The sequence below is a fragment of the Thermobia domestica genome, chromosome 3 (assembly GCF_964235325.1).
Source record: "Thermobia domestica chromosome 3, izTheDome1.hap1.1, whole genome shotgun sequence".
In the NCBI taxonomy this organism is placed as follows: domain Eukaryota; kingdom Metazoa; phylum Arthropoda; class Insecta; order Zygentoma; family Lepismatidae; genus Thermobia; species Thermobia domestica.
Genome location: NC_137456.1, coordinates 259548049 through 259565893, shown reverse-complemented (window position 1 = coordinate 259565893; position 17845 = coordinate 259548049). Strand labels below are relative to the sequence as shown.

Sequence of the window (17845 nt, the reverse complement as noted above, 5' to 3'; positions counted from 1 at the left end):
TTTTGTATTTATGCTGGAAAAGAGTAAAATGAAATTAGTGACAGTGCTATTTCACAACTTCTTCCATTCAATCAACATATATGTGTGAACAGTGTTTCTCTGCATTGACATGAATAAAAACGAAACAGAAATTGCTTGAATCCAGAATCAGCTCTGATTCTCGCACTCTCGAAGATTCGACCAAGAATGGAGTAGTTGGCGTTCCGGAAACAAGCTCAGTTATCTCATTAACAGGTTAGGTCTAAAGTTACTTTTAGTTTTTGAATTTTTAACATTGTCTTCAGTGTACGAATTATCAGGGAGGATGAGGCGAAAATCCTCCTCAGTAGAACTGGATGTCCCCCATATATTTTTAAATTTCTCATGTTAATTTTTTCGGATGTGCACTTGTCCCCCTAAAAATAGTGTTTTGATTGGCCCACAGATTGTCATTTTGTTGGGTCTCTCTTTGTCCCCCTTTTTAATCAACAAAACGTGTATTAAGATTAATAAGTTCATTTTGACTTAATTTCTCTTAAACAGCTTCAGGAGTACACAATTGAATGGCGAATTGTGTCTAGGGGTACCCGAGAAAAAAGGTTGAATAGCACTGTTTTCGATCACTATGTTCTATACAGCATAATAATGCCTTTTGCTTATTTTAGATTTATTTAAAAATGTAGAATATCATCAATTCTACGTCGAATGACTTTTAAAAGAAAACTGTTAATCTCATTAAAATTTGTCGTGTTTTCAAATGATGAAAATAAATTTAAACAAATAAATAGGTATTATGGAACTTTTGGGGTACGACACAACTGTAAGTTCCCGACAGTTACAGCTTCAAATCACTGAAGACATAAGCGATTTTAATAATAAAAATAATGTTTCTTCTAAGTGCAAGGTTTTAAGCGCTCAAGGAAACTTATTTACTTTCAGTTCAAGATACAACCGGAAAGTCTTTTCACTTTGAAAGATTAACAAGTAAAAGAAAATTTGGGGAAAAGCCAGCCAGGAAGGTATCATCGTGTTAAGACTGAGAAAATTAGCCTGCCTAATCAGGATATACAGACTTGAAATTTGAATCCAAGATCTCACGATTGAAAAGAGCAGCGCAAACTGTTTACCTCACACTCTTTTAACTTGATCTTATACAGAACTACTAGTAAGCTTACGTGTCAACAGAAAGTTTGACCAATGAACTAAAGTTTGAATTAAAATAGATAATTTCCTTCAAAAGTGATAATAATATATAATTTATTCAACAAATATTGGAGGAACATGGTTCCAACAGTGTCAATAGAAACTCGGCAATTGATTAATGTAACTTCTCATTGTCCGTGTGACTTGTTCCATATCACAATACTTTACCCAGCACTTTTAGATTTAAGGGATTTAAAGAATAAATCCGTGTAGTGATTCTGCCTTGAGATTTGTTTCTAAAGAACAGTTCAATGAATTCATTGTAAAACATACATTTCATACTCTGCAGATATACCCTATGTTCATTTTTAGTTGGATTAATATTATAAAACAAGTAACATTATATGCAATTTTGTTCGATAAAGTATGATTTTATTTGACACCCTGCAACCCTAGTTATCAGCAACAGCTCAAATAGCCAGCAGCGAAGTACCACCCCTCTTCTTTCTTGTATTAGTTAAGAATTTCAGCAGTTGTCCTCCTTCTTTTGGTTAATGATCATCAGATTAAGAAGAAAGATAAGCACTTGAGGAAATGACACCTTTCTGGAAAGTTGGGGAAATAGACAGTTGAGGAAATAACCCTATTTCATTTTTAACACAATGTGTCTATTAAGCTCATTAGTGAATGTACTAAAGATATGCAGAATACAGGTGCTAATGCACTTTTGTCCACGATAGTACATTTCCTTCCCATGGAGGGTCCGGAACAGAGATACTTCATACTTAGACTCGTATCATAGGGAATTTTGTGGGAGTGCCGGTAATTTTGTTTTCCAGAGTTTGGCAACCTTTCATTCAATACTTCCACCCACCCCCAAAAAAGATTTAAATAAATTTAATATTTAAAAGAAAACATGTTGTGCATGTTATTGCAAATGATGTGACTAATGCGAATTGTCACTGCATTCAATCAGATATACTTAAATCCCCAAATTTGCCATTACAAGTTTTAATCTACTTTTAATCATTCTACAACAGGGGTCAATAGCGTGGTTCTATAATCCACTCTCTTGAAGCCTAGGTAGCGTGTAAGGGAAAAAAATGAAACGAAATCTTTGTTTTACGTCCCATGGTTATGCCGATTAGGCTAAAGGAGACGGTGATGATGAGAGATGAGTGAAATGATGGAATGAAGAAAGTGGGAGGAAACGGGACAACCCGAGAAAACCCACGAGCACGGTGTTTGTCCACCACAAAGTCCACAAGGCGCGAGCTGGGTTCGAACCAGGGACCCCAAGCACCGGAGGTAAACGCTCTACCACTGAGCCACCGCCCTCACTTCCCCCGGCGTGTAAGGAAATAGCCCATACTGTGAAGATTGGTCTTGCATGATGATCTGTCCACCTGTCAACTTCATTGGACCCAAAATCTGGTCCTGATTTGCAGCGCACGTTAATAGCACGTTCCGTCCTACATAACTCGGTGTTGTACAGTCAGAAACAATAAGTATAGGTTGGAGCTATCATTTCTTATACCTCCAACTTATACTAAATATTGTTTCTGACTGTACAAGTACGGGAAAAAATTAAAACTCTCACTGATACACTGTTTCAGTGGCGGTTCTTGAGGGAAGTCACACCAATAGAAATTACTATTTTATACTACAAGCTAAGGGCAGGAAGCTTCATATAGGGTCAGAAAGCTGTATACAAGAATCAATACATTATATTAACTTTATTTCTTCAGCTTATAGCGACAAAATGCATATTTTAACCGATGTGACTTCAGTGACGATGCCAGGGGGGCCAAGAGGCAGGAGCTCACAAAAAGTAACCCTGCCCTTCACATGATTTATTTTAACATAAGTCAAGTGATATAAAATTATCCTTTTCAATACTCAAAAAACCTACTCCCCAAAAGTAAACCTGGCGTCGTCACTGTGTGACTTCCCACAAGAACCGACACAATGATTGTTTACACGGTTACCAAACGTTCAGGACCCTTGTTATATATCGATTCCTATCAACGGAACGCAAACTTGTTTTAACTTTCGACCATCGATATTACATATTGATTTTGCGAATTCGCGTTATGACATCAGAGTAACGTAAATTTTGCTATCAAATATCTTCTGCATCCCTTTTTACACTCGCCACCACAATTAAAAAAAGAAAGAAAGAAATTGAGATAGCAAATTTTGCGTAGATATTCAATAATGCCCAGTTGTCTCTTCCGCTATTACTATTTTTCGCGTATAGGGGCCTACATGAACGGTGTAGCGAGTACACCAAGACGTACGCGTGAAAACCGCTGTATTTTTTGAGGAAGCGGAAGGGACTAAAATCCCCAAGATTTACTCAGAACACTTTTCATTCTTTTATACATTAAAAGAAACCATTACGTCTTACAATACATGTGATATATCAATACTATTGAATCAAATCACATGGTGCGGTAACCCGTTTAATGGAGGATCCGAATTCGAATCCCAATCGTATAGAGCCAAAGTTTTCTTCATCAGTATTCACTGTCGATACAAAACAAATGTTAGAATAGCACATTGAAATATGCCACGTTCAAAGGCACTAAAAACCGGGGAGCAGTATGGAGAGATGAATTTCCTTCCCATTTTGGGAAGGTAATGTCCAAATTTTATGTAAACGTCAACTTAATACGGACCTGACATTCAAGGCTTGTAAGAAGGCCAAGGTTTAGGTGGCTTCCGTCACCAAACTCGAAAGTTCGTTTCGTAACTCACGTACGGCCGATATTCTCACACACTCACAAGTAGACCTGCATAATCAGTACGTGTGAACCCAAAACATTGCAGTTTGAGGCGTGATAATAAACAAGACAAGGGGTCACGGGGGGGGGGGTCAGTGGGTCCCTGGTTCGATCCCAGCCCTGAACACTATTGTGTCCGGAGAATTTCTCGGATACTCCTATCTTTTCTCACACTTTGATTCCGTCCTCATTCACTTAGCTTAATCACCCATCTCCCTTAGCCTAACAGGCATAAACGTAGGACGTTAAACTGACAAGATTTCATTTCATTTTAAACAAGAAACAACCCACATTATTTCCACGCACACGCTTTGGCTAACCAACCTTTTCAGGAATTTTACTACTTAATTCGTAAAGTTATAATAACTTGCATATTGACATTCCAAGATCGCAATATACTTCGGGGTTCGATTCCCGGTGGGGTACTTGATCTTGTGCCCTGCGATAAAAATAACCATAAAGCCGTATATTTAGAAACTGTAGATTATAATCTGCTTGATATTTTTTTCGAGAGAAACAACTATCATATAAGTAAGTGTCCACGCATATCCAATAATATTTATTACTAATATTCCATTTCACATAATTCCGTACTTAAACGGGATGTTAAATTCCAATTAATTAATTAAAGATCAACTGACTACAAGGGATATAAACATACCTAAATTAGCAACATCTATCCTTTGAACATGGGATTCCGTATTTGGGGCGCGGTTGCACTCCACAGCAAACTAAATTTAATCAAACCATAACAACTCTTGGACTTGTAACAGCCCACTATCAGATTACTTGCCTAAATATTCCAGTCCCCAATTATGCGTGTCTTATTTCTTCCTCTTTTTCTTTTTCGGTAAGTAAATGTCAAATACCTTTACCTTTTAGCGATCATGGTTATGTTCTGCAAGGTAACAGAGACTGTGCACCTGATATCGAACCAGGTACCAGGCGCAGGACATGTATTGGTACTTCTAGCGTCCAAACATTCGGACGGCTGAACGACATATTTATTTATTATATTAATAGGTATTTGCATTACAGATATGTAACTACCTTTAAACATCTGATTTTCAGAACAGTCGTATCATTTCAGAGTTTGTCGGGTAACAAAGAGTGACAACCAACGTAAGTTTCGCGTTTTTTAATAGTATGCAATTTATTGAAGGGCATGTGTTTGACGAACTTAGGGGTAACTGTCCCTCCTTTCTACAGAATAGTTCAAACTTTAAAAATGTAAAGAATCAAAAAGATAAAATCATGCATTTTCAGACCAGGAACGAAGCTATAAAATGCGTTCTACGTCTTTAAAATTCTCTCCCGTCCGGAGTTATTAGCACGCACGGAAGGAATTCACTGCTCGGGAAGTATGCTGGGTTATTCAACGGTGTCAAACTTGGCATGAACACGAGGTAGCAATAATCGTGTCCGCTGAGCATTTATACGAAAGCAGCAATGAAATTTCAATTCTGCTAGAGAATGGCATTCTAGAGATTTATGTCATTTTCCTGAAATACTAACAGGCAATGGTATAAAAATACAAATATAAAGAATAAGGCTTAATATACGGCAGAACTAAAGAGAAAAATGGGGAATACATGGAACAAACTTAAGAGTATCTTCAATCCTGTTGGCCTCGTCGAAATCATAAAATTTATCTACAACAGCCACTACGCCTTGAATTTTTTCTTTAAAATTAATTTTGATACTCAATTACCGAACATATGTATTTGTCTTCAAATCTGGTTTACATTCATTGCACTTCCTATTTAAGCAAGCTGGTCAAAATAATTTCGAGGATTGCACAAAACTTTCGGAATAGCAACAGTATATATAAAATGTTACATAAGCCGTAATCTATTTCTCACACATACTTTCCCTATGCGCACAAGTAAAAAATAATACGTACTCTTTACTCTGTTTCATAATCTGTTTTGAATGTCTACAGTAAACAATATTCGTAGTGATCTGCAGTACGTGAAATCACAGCGAATTAACTTTATACTTTAAAATATCTGCTAATTTCAGCCCGTACAAATTTTAGGAAGTAAGAATGTAAATTAAGGAATTGTACTCACCTCTTCGTCTCTCATTTAAATGCGTTTCTCATTCAATAATTTTTAATGTAACAAAGTTCGCACAGCTTGTGCTACTTCTGCTCGTAGTGGGAGTACAGCATCTACCGGTGCTTGTTGGGAAGTTCTGCCTGGAACAACAGAAGCACCATGTAAACAAACAAATGTCACTGAAAACTATTCACTTTACTCGTTTTTTTCTCACTTTTTTTAACAGAAAATTAAGCTTAATTCTGTAACAATTAAAAATTCAAATATTGGCGCATCCAAAAAACACAGAAACTAGACTAATTTCACTGTAAATGGTAACAAAAACTACAGACAAAATTTCCTTCACTCCAACCTCGCAAACTGCCTGCAACACCTCTTTTTTTCTTTCGACTGACAGATGAAAGCGAAGCTTTCGCGCGATAAGTCTGCCATCTGTTGATAAAAAGTGCGTACTACTACCATAAGAGCAAAGTTTGCCATAGTACAAACAGCCTTCTCGCTTTATGTCGGTATCTTTTACAACTCGTGCATGTAAACTTCCTCTGACTACACCCGTTTCCTTTGATACATAATAATCTTTCTTTCTTCGTTAGCCCGAGTGTTTAGTTTTAAAAAAGCGTCATTAAGTTAGAAATTCCAAGTCAAATAGGTAAATGTTTAGAAGGGGTCCAGAAGTACGTAAAAAATACAAAATTTACAAGAGAAATTCAAGATGCATGCACCTAGAGGTAACATAACCTAACCAAATCTAATCTAATCTAATCTAAACTGAACTAACTTAAAGTAACGTGAACTAACCTAATATTAAAAGAAATAAGTAAAATTTTACGATTTTTTCGAAAATTACGCTGGACTTCAACATAAACTAACCTAATGTGAACAGAAAAATATCGAAATTGTAATACTGGGGCCCTTCTGCTACACATGGTCCGTTAAATAGCTACATATTTTCAATTTGATCCTGCCCTATCTTTAACTATTTGTATTCCGAAAAATACATTGTACATCAAATTGCACCATGTGGTTTTGTGATGGACAAATATTGTGTACGTTGACTTTTCTGCGGACTCTTTCATATCATGCTACCATTTATTTTATCTTCACTACATTGCATTGTTATAGGTTACACTTCAGTAAGTAATAATTTCAGTAATGGCTACAATTTGAAATAGTTTTTTTTTTCATTTTTTTTTAAGAAGTGAGCAATTGTTTGAATAGTTACTCGAATAAACAAATAATTATTTGGAAAACAATAGTTACTTGAATAAATAAATAAATAAATAAATGCTTGAATGGTTATTTAAATAAAAGGCTAATTTTAGAATACTTATTCAAATAAAAACTAAGCATTTGAATATTTATGCCGAAAATAGGGCATTGTTTGCATAGTTTTCAAATAAACAAACAAAAGTTTGAATAATAGGTAAAGTTAATATTGTTTGTATAGTTTTCGAATAAACAAACAAAAGTTTAAATAATACTTAATATTGGTTTGAATAGTTAAATGAACAAATAAATAATTGTTTAAATTCTTTGATAAAACGAATAATTGTTTGAATAGTTATTCGAACAAACGAATAAATATTTTGAACAAATATTCCAAAAATTTTAATAACGCTAATTCTATTTTTTAGAATGACCTTTACCTTGCCACCAATTAAGTACAAATATTCTATATTGTGTATATATCTTAAACTGTATAATTATGAAATGAACATATTAAATTACAAGAAAAATAAGAATACATCAAAATCTACATTTTGGAATAAATTCAAAAAGAAGCTTAGTCTACAACCTGAGACTATTTTGATTTAACCAGACTTCACAAACAATTAACAGCATTTTATAAGAAGTACATGATTCTGTATAACAGCTTTTTCAAATAAATGATCTAACATGGCAATAGAAATGCAGAAGTTAAATTTTTTAACGGTACATGTTATTTTCTATATTGTTCTATATTGTTAATTTGTGGTTTCATAATCCTTTTGTTTCAAATCATGAACAACTTAAGGACCTCTCGACTCAAGTTGATAATTATAAACGTCAATTTTAACCTTGCGAATTGTTATCAAACAAGGACTGTAAAAAATGTAATAAAACTGTTCTGGGATGAATTTAATCTAATCGAAATAAAAATTATCAAAGTGCTTCCTTACCAAAAACAAGTGGTTATTATATAAGGATTTGGTGAGTTATCTATCATTTTTCGTACTAAATACAGGAAGTTTTTTATATATATATATATATATATTATAAAATTGTCCGACCGATCTCGATCAAATTTTCAACATAGATGCGGTTCTGGCCTGGGAGTGTTTCTAGCTATTTACTTTGACGGTACAACTTAGGGGAATGGGAGGAGGGGAACAGAAAAAATAAAACTTAATAACTCTTGAACCACACGACCGATCTTGATCAAATTTTCAATGTAGATGAGGTCCGAGACTGGGATGATTTTTATCATTTCACTTTGACGGAGCAAAGTAGGGGAGGAAATGGAGGGAGAGCTATACAAAAATCAATAAATATAAAAATAAAAGTGACTATGTTCATAAATTAATTACTTTTGAACCACAAGATCGATCTCAATCAAATTTTCAACATATATGAAGTTCAAACCTGGGGAGTTTTTCATCATTTCCTTTTGACAGTAGATCTTAGGGGAAGAGGAGGGGAGGAGGGGAAATATATGAAAATGAATAAAACTTAATAACTCTTGAACCACCCGACCGATCTCGATCAAACTTTCAACATTGATAAGGTTTGTTTTCTTCATTTCACTTTTACAGTGCAACGAAGGGGAGGAGGAGAGGGAGATATATGTCAAAAAAGTAAAAATAAAAGTGACTTCTTTGTGACTTCATCACGCTTAAACTACCTCACCGATCTTTAAAAAAAATCAACATAGATGAGGCTCGGACTTGCGGTGTTTTTTATCATACCACTTTAACTTAGAACTTAGAGGAGGGGAAGGGAGGGGAAAACCTATACAAATAAATGAAACTTAATAACTCTTGAGCCACCAGACCTATCTTCATCAAACTTTCAACATAGATAAGGTTCGGGCATGGGATGTTTTCGTTATTTCACTTTTACGGTGGAACCTTGGGGAGGGGGAGGGGGAGATATATGTAAAAGAATAAAAATAAAAGTGACCGTCTTTGTGACTTCATCACGCTTTAACCACAGGACCGATCTCAATCAAATTTTCAATATGGATGAAGTTTGGACCTGGGGTGGTTTTTATCATACCACTTTGATGGTAGACCTTAGGGGAGGTGACAGATATATAAAAATAAATAAAACTTAATAACTCTTGAACCACCCAACCGATCTCGATCAAATTTTCAACATAGATGACGTTCGGGCTTGGAATAATTTTTATCATTTAACTTTGACGGTGCAACGTAGGGGAGGGGGAGGCGGAGATATATATATATATGTAAAACATTAAAATGAAAGTGACTGTCTATGTGATTTCACTCTTGAACCACCTGACCGATCTCGATTAAATTTTCAACTTAGATGAAGCTCGAACATGAGATGATATTTGTCATATCACTTGGACGATGCAACTTAAAGAAGGGGAAAGACATTTACAAATTATCGAAAATGACCGATATTAGTGTCGAATCTATAGTTTTTGAGGTCACTGAGATGAACAGTGACACTTCTGATGCCATTTAAATTCACATTCAGCCCCGCAAAAATTGTGGGAGGGGAGGGATATATAAAAATCATCGAAAATGACCAATATTAAGGAGAGCTTTAGTAATAAAAAGTGACTGACTAACGAAACATATTACCATTTTTTTTCTTAATTTAACCCAGCGAAGCGGGTAATTAATGCTAATAGGCTATAAACCTAAATTGTAGTTAATACAAAAGATAACTATGTGTTGTATTTGTCATTAATTATCTATATACTGTATATATCGATATACTGTGTATACTGAGAGAAGAGGACACTTCTTAAGAAGGGACGTGTCTAAATCAGCAGCAACGCAACAACTCACCAATTTATGTATCACATTTATTTTTACCTTTTTGAAAATTTGCGGAGCAAACTGCTAAATAAATTTAAATTTGCATACCAATTTACAGTGCTGTGTAACATTGTTGACAGTGAAGTAAAATATATTATACTTTGTTTACAGGTAGTGTGTGAAGAAAGGGGTACGTATGTCACCAGTAGGAAAGACAAACGACAATATACTTTAGTTAATATTGTATTTGGCTGCATACACAAAATACAAATTAATAAAAAAAATGTCTTCCAGCAAAATAAAAATGTTGGCAACCTTTTAGCCCCAAGAAAGTTCTTTTTTCTCGATTTTTTGAAAACTATAGATAAGAAATAACCCTCAAGCATGTCATCTCGATGTGACTATCGACTGATATATACAGATATTGTATTTCCACAATATCTTAAGAGAACAGGAACTAAAATTTAAGACTTAATAATAATTTTAGACTACATCTCATTGGCATTCAAAGACTTGAACACTACGGAAGTTAGAAAAGAAATATTTAGAGAACTTCGAAATGTTGTGTAGGAGGAAGATGGAGAAGATAAAATGAACAGAAAGAATAACAAACGAAAATGTTTTGAAACGGATAGGAGGGAAGAGGATTCTTTTAGCCAGTATTCTTCATAGGAAGACCAATTGGATTGGACACATCTTTCGAAGAGATTGTCTTCTTCATACTACTATAGAAGAAAAGGTGGAAGGATGGCGAGGAACAGGAAGAAGAAGAGCAGAACTGATCGATGATTTAAAAAATAGAAGAAACTATTGGAGGTTAAGAACGGAAGCTGAAGATCGAAAAACGTGGAAGAAACATTTTCAGGCCCAAACCTAAAATAAAAAAAAATAAAAAAAAACTCAATAGTGTCAGGACTGCCAAAAGGCAAAATACTTATTATTATTATTATTATTATTATTATTATTATTATTATTATTATTATTATTATTATTATTATTATTATTATTATTATTAATAATAATAATAATAATAATAATAATAATAATAATAATAATAATAATAATAGTTCATTAGCCATGATACTGTGTATTGTCCCCTTCCTAATGTCATGATGAAAAACTTAATGAAGGTATACAAGGGTACTATAAATGATTTATTCATTTGCAAAAGGCTATATTTTTAAAAGCATTAGACATACAAATGTAAGAGTGATATATGAAAATAATCACAAACTCACAAAATTTGTATGGTGTATTCCAGGTGTCAGCACGAGTTTAGTACCTGTCCAAAATGGAGGTAAAAGAACAAAAGAGTTTTTGTGTGTTAGAATATGTACGTATGTTATGCAGCGCAATGGGCTTTCAGAAGAAAACACGGGAAAGAACATGTATAGAGGATAGAGACATGCACGGGCCGACTCTGTTATTTCTTTGGGCCGAGCCGGGCTTGGGCGGGCCGACACTGATTTCTCTTCAGGTCGGGCCGGGCTGGGGCCGATCAATTGCAATTCTTTAATAATTATTGACTTTCGTTAAACAATAATTGGAATCAAGCCAAACGTTGAAGAAGTGTGTCCGTGAAAAATGTTACAAAGAATGCAATAGCTATTTACAGTTTGTGTTGCTTAGCGGCTCCACTTTCACTATAGAGGATTGCAGGCATTATGCGGTAAATTGAGCTCTGACCTTCGCCTTTACTGAACTCAAAATATAAAAGTAAGGGATGGGAATGTTTTGCCTGTCGCTAAACAATATTGCCATCTTTACTTTATGCTAAAAATCAATTTAGATTTTTGTTACAGGGAATGGAGTTTTTATTCTCTCGATGACAGGCAAAGTTCTAGGAGGCAATAGTACCATTCGGGAGGCAAGCGTCAGGTTGTGAACCAGAGTTTAGAAAATGTTTCTGAGGGTTAGGTCAAATTTAGTACTAAATTTTGAGAAAGATTCGGGCTCGAACTATTTTTTTTTTAATTATCGAGCCGGGCCGAGCCGGGCTCGGGCCGAAAATCTCCAAAACTTTTCGGGCCCGGGCTGGGCCGGGCCTAAGTACGTTCAGGCTGGATTGTGCTCGGGCCGAAATATTCGGCCCGTGCAGGTTTCTAATAGAGGGTGCAGAAAACTAGGTGATTTGGGGGTTATTTTCATATATTTCTCATGTTTGTACGTGTAATACTTTCGAAAACGAATGAATCATTTATAGTAGCGCTGTATCTGTTTCACCTCAATAAAATGGAATGCTTCTTGTACAGCATAAATTTATAGGTTTAAAAATTCTCTCTCTCTCTCTCTCTCTCTCTCTCTCTCTCTCTCTGTTTTCTCGAAACCTGCCCATGAGCCATTACGCTCACTCACGTTATTTTGTAGAGCACAACTATTAATACTATGGTAGCAGCAGTTAACTATTAATACTATCGTAGAATTTTACTGTTTTACGTGGACATGAAATAATAAAAAATGAAAACTTTTGGATGTAGTAATAACAAAAAATAAACAATTTTTGGATGTAGTAGGTCTAATAACAAGTATGATCTTGTAATGGCAATTAAGAGTAGAAAAAAAAAGAACTAACTTTGTAATTCTACATATTATCGAGGCTGGTAGCTGGTTTTGAATATGTCCATATGGAGCTTGTTAAGTACTGAATCTGTAAAGCCGTCAAAAAACTGGAATTGGCATTGCGCGGTCCACAGAGTGTACCTTCATAAAAATAGCAAAACCACAATCACTTAATGTTAGACAAATATCCAATCTCTTACTTACATTGTAACTAGATGTTACGCACATCCAGTTCATTTTCCTATTTTTTTAAACCTTCTGATCTCACATTAATTTTCTTACGTCATTCAATGAAAAACGAGAGGGCATAGCATGAAGAATATTTCTGGACTAATGCTATGAAACAAATATATATATATATATATATATATATATATATATATATATATATATATGTATCATTTATCAAGCCTGAAACAATTGTAGAAAGATAAATGGGCAAACCAAAAAAGAAAAGAGATACTGCTAAATTCACTTGTTTTTCCCAATGATTAGGGATGCGCACGAGACGAGTCGAGATAGGATTTTAGTGACAAAATTCGAGTCGAGACACGGCTCTTCCAATAATAAAATATGCATTTTTCGAGTCGAGACATCACTTTTACTGCACATTTTCGAGACCAGACAGCCACAAATCTTGTCTCGTGCGCATCCCTACCAATGATCTAGTTTCTGAAAAGTACGCTGAGATCATTTGTTTCGAACATCCATTTAGGTGCTTTATTTCCAGATGATATAAAATATCGAAGTATGCATTACATTTCTTGTCAGTTGTACAGCCAGTCTCCAGTAATGTATTGTGTAGTCCGTAACGGATTGGTTTGTGTCACTGAGAATATAAGGAGCCCCTATTATCTATCATTAACTTTCGACTACGTACGGTGAAATCGAAAAAAAAAAATCCACAGCTAGACATGAAGATAGGACAATGATAGCTTTTGTTGCAAAACAAGCTCACTTCGCTAGTAAATTATAACTACAGATGTGACACATTTGGCTATGCATTTTTTCTTACATTGTATTTCTAAGCTTTGTGCAGCAGCAAACTGCGAACCGGCACCTCTTTTTTAAAAAATAATAATAATAATAATAAAAAAAAAAAAAGCTGACAAACATATTTGCTATATACGTTCACATTTCAAGACTTTCTCACCACGAATCGACCTCATCATCCCGTGCAACAAGATTCGCGCGTTAGCCACTAGGCCAGTGAGGAAGCAGTGACGGATCTAGATCGTAGTCGGGAGAGTTAAGCCCCCCCCCACACACACACAGTCTTCTGAGTGACAAAAATAGTTGAAACTATTATTTATATAGTTTTGAAAGTTTATAGTACTCGTAAACTCATCACAGTCTGTGTGCTGGCTGCCCCTTTCGAGTTTCTCTCTTTTAGATCCGCCACTGTGAGGAAGCAGCTTCCCTTTTGTTTCATTATATAGGTAAAAGTCTGTGCTGCGGTCACATTAAAGAACAATAATAATAAGACAAAGATAACTTAAAGACAACGATCTAAAATTCGAAAAGTGAGTCAGATAATATCTATGAAATGCTATTTTTTCTCAGATCTTTACTTTTACAAGCAAGAAATCTCGGTACAGATTATAACACCATACTTGTCTAGCACTCAAATTTCTCAACTAGATTCAATGGGCCTTATGCAGAGTCGTTCTGATGCTTGATTAGTGAAATACTAAAGAAATCGACTAACATATGTTTTCTGTAGTAGTCAGGCTTTTAGTATGATGCTAATCATATGTCAAAACGACTCTGCATAAGGCGGAATAACTTCCAAACAACTATTGGTAGTAGTTCTTCCATCAGTATTTTCCAAATACTATCTGGCTCACTTCCTTTTTTTTTTTTGTTGTTGTTGTTGTTGTTCTTTGTTGTTTTTACTTTACTAAAATTTAATAAAATAGGGACGAGCATAGCGTAGCGAAGATTCTGAATATTTATGCACCAGAACTAAAATTCTGCAAAACAGAGGCTCTACAACTATATTTACAAAATTAAAAAAAAAAAAAAAAAAATGAAACCGCATTTGACCTACATAATAACTAAATTGAGTGCGTAGAACCCATTAATGTGTAGTAGTTGTAGTAATGAATAGGCAGTTAGGTAGGTAGGTAGGTGGTGATGGGTCTGCATTATACAATCCAGTTAGACTAGTCTTTCCACGTCAGGAAGTAACGATAACTACAGAGAAAAACAACGTCAACGGTCGAAACGATCGTAAGATTTGGATAACGTGTCTTGTGGTAAGCATAAATGAAAGAACCTACCAGTACAGTGAGAAACAAGTATGTTGTTTCTTCCGTTGAAATTAATTTTTGAAAAACTTTCCCACCCATTCGGTGAGCTTCAACATGTTCTTTCTGCGTGTTTAGACGAGAATGGTTTGTCTTTAGAGCTTAACCACTCCCTTTTCAGCAACGAAATTATGTCAGACATGAACCTACAATTTGATCTGGAGTTCGAAATTCTCATTGAGAATCGAACTTAGACACCTAGAAATGTTTAACCACAAGTCCGCTCTATGACCCAATGTAAGGAAACGATTTTGAAGAATCGATACTCCTACCTCGTAAAATACAATATCCGTACAGAACTTTTATAAATTATTTTAATTAGTTAATTACTTGCAATCAATTAAAGTTCCAGATACAACTTGCGAAACCAATTGAAGAGTTCTATGTAATAGGGGCTCATACCGGCATACGCCTTTTTTTTTTTTTTTTTTTTTTTTAAGAGAGAGAGATTGCATTTTTAAATTCTTTGGTATTAACTCTGTAAACCTGCAAGATTTCATTACGATACCGTAAGTCTCGTTGCTACAGTCAAGGATTAGAGATCGTCTTAAGACGAAAGTGAGTATCTGCTGCAGGTATGTTGGTGAGGTAGTTGTTTGAATAGCGTTGAACACGTCACAGCGTGCTAGCAGGAGTTCGAATACAGTCCGACGAAACAGAAGAGACAGTCAAAAAGCGATCGTAATGCAAAGGAAAAGAAAAGGAACTCAGATTAAATCTATAAAACAACGTAGTAGCAAAGATATTTCCGAAAAGCAATTTGCATTGCTGGACAAGTGCTGTAAAGGTAAATGTTGCAAGAACTTAAATATATATATCCTCCTCATCCTCACCCAAGTTGCGGGGTTGATTTTGGCTTTAAATGGCATTGGAAGTATCACTGTTCATCTTCGAAACCCCGAAAACTATGGATTCGATACTAATGTCGGTCATTTGGGAAATTTTTTTAGATATCTTCCCCTTCCCCTCCCCTAAGTTCCACCGTCAAAGAGAAATGATACAAAACATCCCAGGCACGAACCTCATCTATGTTGAAAATTTGATCGAGATCAGTCAGGTGGTTCAGTCAAGTTATTTCTACGTTAATAATAATAATAATAATAATAATAATAATAATAATAATAATAATAATAATAATAATAATAATAATAATAATAATTTAATGATGTAAATTTAATAGGGAATGATAGGAGAACAGTAGAAATAAATGCAGAGATCTTATTGAACGCTTGCAGGGACATGGGTCTAGAAGTAAATGCAGAGAAAACTAAATACATGGAAGTGCGTCGGGACCGTAATACGGCAAATTGTGGAGGCGTTAAAATATTAAATAATGCTTTTGATAAAGTGGATACTTTCAAATATTTAGGATCAATATTAACAGACGAAAATCATATTCACGAAGAAATTAAATGTCGACTAAAAGCAGGGAATTCGTGTTACTATTCGGTTCAAAATCTTTTGTCGTCGCGAATTCTGTCGAGGAATTTGAAGCTTAAAATATATAAAACGATAATTATGCCTGTTGTTCTGTATGGTTGTGAAACATGGTCACTTACTCTGAGGGAAGAACATAGAATGAAAGTATTTGAGAACAGGATCCTGAGAAGAATATTCGGACCCAAGAGGAACGAGAATGGGGAATGGCGGAAGCTTCATAACGAGGAACTACATAGTTTATACGGTTTACCCAACATTGTTAGGGTCGTGAAGTCTAGGAGGCTTAGGTGGGCAGGTCATGTAGCTAGAATGGAAGAAAGTAGAAACGCTTTCAAAGTCTTGACTGGTAGACCCATAGGAAAACGACCATTAGGAAGACCTAGGCGCAGATGGGAGGACAATATTAAGATGGATCTCGCAGAGATAGGAATACAAAGTAGAAACTGGACGCAATTAGCTAAGGATAGAAGTCAGTGGAGAGCTTTTGTGAACGCGGCACTGAACCTCCGGGTTCCATAAGCCATAGAGTTAGTTAGTTAGTTAGTTAATAATAATAATAATAATAATGAACTATTATCCTTTGAAAATATATTATTTAAAATATTCAACATACGCGTAATTTTTAATTAATAGTACTTGGATCTTAATTAATCAGTCTCAAGAATTATTTTTTTTTAATGTTTTCTAAAAGTAACATCAAAGTTCAATATTCACCAGTACCAAACAACAAAAAGAGGTCAAGTTCAAATGGGAAACACTTGTCAATGATATGAAATACTTCAAAGCATAAAAATAGTTTGACGAAGAAAATAATAGCATTATGTAACGAAAAATTAATTAAATTTTTATCGATATACTATCAAGAGCTAATTGAAAATCTAAGTGATTAAAAATTGTATTAATTGTTATTTGAAGGAAGAAAAAATAAGAGTCAACTGTAAATTTGAAAAGCAATAATGAAAATCAAGAAGTAACGTCATTTTTAAGGAGCATTTATTGTTTAACAAAACTTCTTTGTATATTTATCCAGTCTGGTCGCGTGTCCATCCACCCAGAAAACAAAGAAATTCTGAAGAATTACTCGAAGCATCACCATAAATTTTGTCCAGGATGTAAAGGGGCAAAGGTTAGGAATCAAAATGAAATCTTTCAATTTAACGTTCCATGATTATGCCCTTTAGGCAAAGAAGACAATGATTAAAACGAGTAAATAATGATGAAAGAATTGATGGAATGTGGGAGGAAACAGTGGTACCCCGAGAAAACCTATGAACACCATGTTGTACACTACAAACTTACTGACCGGAGATCGAACCAGAGACTGCACGTACCAGAGGTAAGCAGTATTTGTGGGCACAAAAACCGTTTTTTCGGTTTTCGATTTTTGAAAATTTTCAAAAAATGGTTTTCTCCAAAAACCGGTTCGGTTTTTCATCGAAACCGGCTTCGGTTTTCTTCAAAACCGGTTCGGTTTTCACCGAAACCGGTTACCGGTTTTCTCTAAAACCGGTTCGATTTCCTTTAAAACCGGTTCCGTTTTTTTTTTCAAAATTTCTTCTATTTCTGACCAGAATAGTGTT

General features: G+C 34.9%; 1 protein-coding gene across 3 annotated transcripts in view; it reads right to left on the bottom strand.

The window, feature by feature from the left end:
* smash (smallish) overlaps window positions 1-6364 on the bottom strand; it is a 357062-nt gene extending 350698 nt beyond the window's left edge. For 2 of the 3 annotated variants that reach the window (XM_081752343.1, XM_081752341.1), the window contains exon 1: window positions 5981-6364. The gene's annotated coding sequence lies outside the window, so the exon portion shown is untranslated. The remainder of the gene's footprint in view (window positions 1-5980) is intronic. The other variant, XM_081752339.1, reaches the window with a different exon arrangement.
* Window positions 6365-17845: the final 11481 nt, after the last annotated feature.